General features: G+C 39.0%; 2 non-coding genes across 2 annotated transcripts; both read left to right on the forward strand.

The window, feature by feature from the left end:
• Window positions 1-395: 395 nt before the first annotated feature.
• On the forward strand, window positions 396-467 carry trnaa-ugc (transfer RNA alanine (anticodon UGC)). The gene has a single exon. It is a non-coding gene; the product is annotated as a tRNA-Ala (tRNA).
• A 1,560-nt stretch (window positions 468-2,027) lies between these two features.
• Window positions 2,028-2,243, forward strand: LOC116677899 (small nucleolar RNA U3). Its single transcript, XR_004329082.1, has one exon. It is a non-coding gene; the product is annotated as a small nucleolar RNA U3 (small nucleolar RNA).
• The last annotated feature ends 455 nt before the right edge of the window (window positions 2,244-2,698 follow it).

Below are 2,698 nucleotides of genomic sequence, written 5' to 3' on the forward strand. Positions count from 1 at the left end.
CTCTCTCCCAACGACTATCAAACACAACTCTCAGTATGGTTTAAAAAATCACTTAAGACATATTTGTTTCAAAGGAATTAAATATGTAATTTAAAATTAGTTTGTTATAGGGCTTTGTTATCTTATTTCTTAATTGATTTATCTATTCGGAGTAGTGTCCTTTTTTTATTCCTTGTATAAATTGCGTTAACTTTAAGATTTAATTATGGTTAGTATTTTCTAATTTATGTCTGTGTGTGTGTAATGAATGTCATAAAGAGTATTGTCAAAGAAAGGATTGTAGGACCCCAGGAAGAAAAGCTTTTAGTTCATGCTGAAGCTAATGGGGATCCAAATAAAAACAAACAAGTTTTCTTCAACATTTTTCCCGGTAGGGGTTTCTGTAGAAACATTCAGGGGATGTAGCTCAGTGGTAGAGCGCATGCTTTGCATGTATGAGGCCCCCGGTTCAATCCCCGGCATCTCCTACAAGTGTTCTGTTACAACAGTCTGTAAAAGAGCTGCAAACCTCTTATTCTGAAAGACAAAAGTATTAAAAGGCAATCTCCTGGTGTTCATGGTAATTAATGCAAAAATCAGTCTCAATGACTAGATGTCTTGCAAGATTTGCAGTGAACAGTGCATTGTCCTAATGGGGATCAATAAAACAAACAAACAAATGCATTAGCAACTTTGCATCAAGGAAATGTGATCAGTCAGTGACTAGAAGGGCAATGTTCTAGTAGTTTGTTTGGCAGTGGTGTTTTTATGGCAACACTGCCAGATTGAGCTGTCTGATTATATTGAACAACAGACTACTTTTGACGCAAAACATTTTACCAAAATTGGAAATTGAATTTTGGTAAAAAGGAAATGCAGCTTAGATTTGTCACTGACTTGAAAGGCTATGGTCAGGTAGATTGTAATGGGGTCTTTTCATGGCTCCACTGACCGAGTCAGTTTTCCGATAGCGTTCTTCTCTTATTCAATGATCTTAGAAAAAGTCAAAGAACTTTGGAAACATTCAGGGGATGTAGCTCAGTGGTAGTGCATGCTTTGCGTGTATGAGGACCTGGGTTCAATCCCCAGCATCTCCAACAAGTGTTCTGTTACAACAGTCTGTAAAAGAGCTGCAGAAGCTCTTATGCAAAAGATATTACCTCCTGTGGTAATCTGACTAGTAGGGTTATAGAACGTAGTGGTAGACTAAGACCTCGTGTGATACAAACTAAGCGGTATGCTCTCTCTTTTATACCTCAGACTATCAGACAGCACAAGCACTTTTAATGTAACATTTTTACAGTTCTATTTTACTGTATTATGTACTTGTCCTGTCATATATTTATTGTATTAGACTCTAGTTTTTATGGGTGTCATTGCGGGAATGAGCAGCGTAGCTTCCCTTTTTATAGATGAAACTTGTCATGCCTTAAGTTTGCTCTTCAGCGGGTGGAGACTTTGCATTATAGACATTATGCTTTGTTAAACACCAATAAACAAGAAATACACTTAGTTCTGATACAAAGCGCAGGAAATAGCAGAGGATGGTTTGATCCACCGGCCTCTGGGTTATGGGCCCAGCACGCTTCGGCTGCGCCACTCTGCTCTGGTGTTATGATGAAGGGCTGGAAAATCTGTAATTGACATTTTTGAGGCGAGGTTTGGGATCCTGTTGCAACCAAGGCTCCAACAGCCTATGGGTTGGAAAGTTAAACATTTGGTAGACCTTTCTACTATCTTTTATGTGAGCTTCCTGATTACCTCACACATTGACTATTCACAAGTAACACTTGTGATGGCTGGTGTTTGATGCAAAGAATGGACTGGAGCATTTATTGTAGAGAATAAGTAGGCTGACACTGAATTATTGAGACACAGTGACTGAAAATCTAATTCAAAACTACATATGGGTCTCTTAAAGATCTAAATAGATTTTCTCTCCCTCAGAGTCATCTGGAGCACGTAACGATTAGCTTCTGTCCCTCTGAACCTGAGTGACAATCACTCTGCAGTGAGTGAGATGCAGTTCCCCCCCCCTCAGTCTAACCAAGACTATACTTTCAGGATCATTTTCTAGAGTTTCTGACTTAAGGAATGTGTTTTCTAAAGTTTTTGGTCTCGCTGACCACGATGATGAGTCGTGATATTCCTTTCTGAGCGTGAAGCTGACAGAGAATAATGATTCACTTCATATGCTCTCTGTCATTGATGATTTTTTTTTTGCTCTTTATGGAGTGTTGAGGAAGGAATATGATCAGAGTGGTGATAGTAGTAGATATATGAAAAACTAACATGAGTGAAGGTAATAAAACATGCTAAGCTTTCTGATTAACTGAAGTTATAGTCAATCTTGAAGTATGTTTAGTCATGGTGGACTGGTTTACTTTGAAAGGGTTAACACTACTTTGTATGCCATATGTCCAGTGTAAAATGTGACCTGAGTTAAGCCATAATTCATTTTATTTCTACCTTTGCTTTTCCTACTGTGACATGTCAAAAAGGTGCATTGTTTGAAAGCCCTCTCTACAACATCCATGTTCCACTCCCACAGGTGTTTCCACTTGACTAATCAGACTGTGTGGCCTTTACAGGCTCAGCTTGATTGACATGTATTAAAGGGGTGGAAACGGTACACTGAAGTCCCGGTGGACGGATGGCGTGTTTGTAACGAGGTTGCGTACACAGCAAATACTTGAAGCCAGTTACTCTACGAGTGGAT

Source organism: Etheostoma spectabile, unplaced genomic scaffold, assembly GCF_008692095.1.
Source record: "Etheostoma spectabile isolate EspeVRDwgs_2016 unplaced genomic scaffold, UIUC_Espe_1.0 scaffold00006153, whole genome shotgun sequence".
Classification (NCBI taxonomy): Eukaryota; Metazoa; Chordata; class Actinopteri; order Perciformes; family Percidae; genus Etheostoma; species Etheostoma spectabile.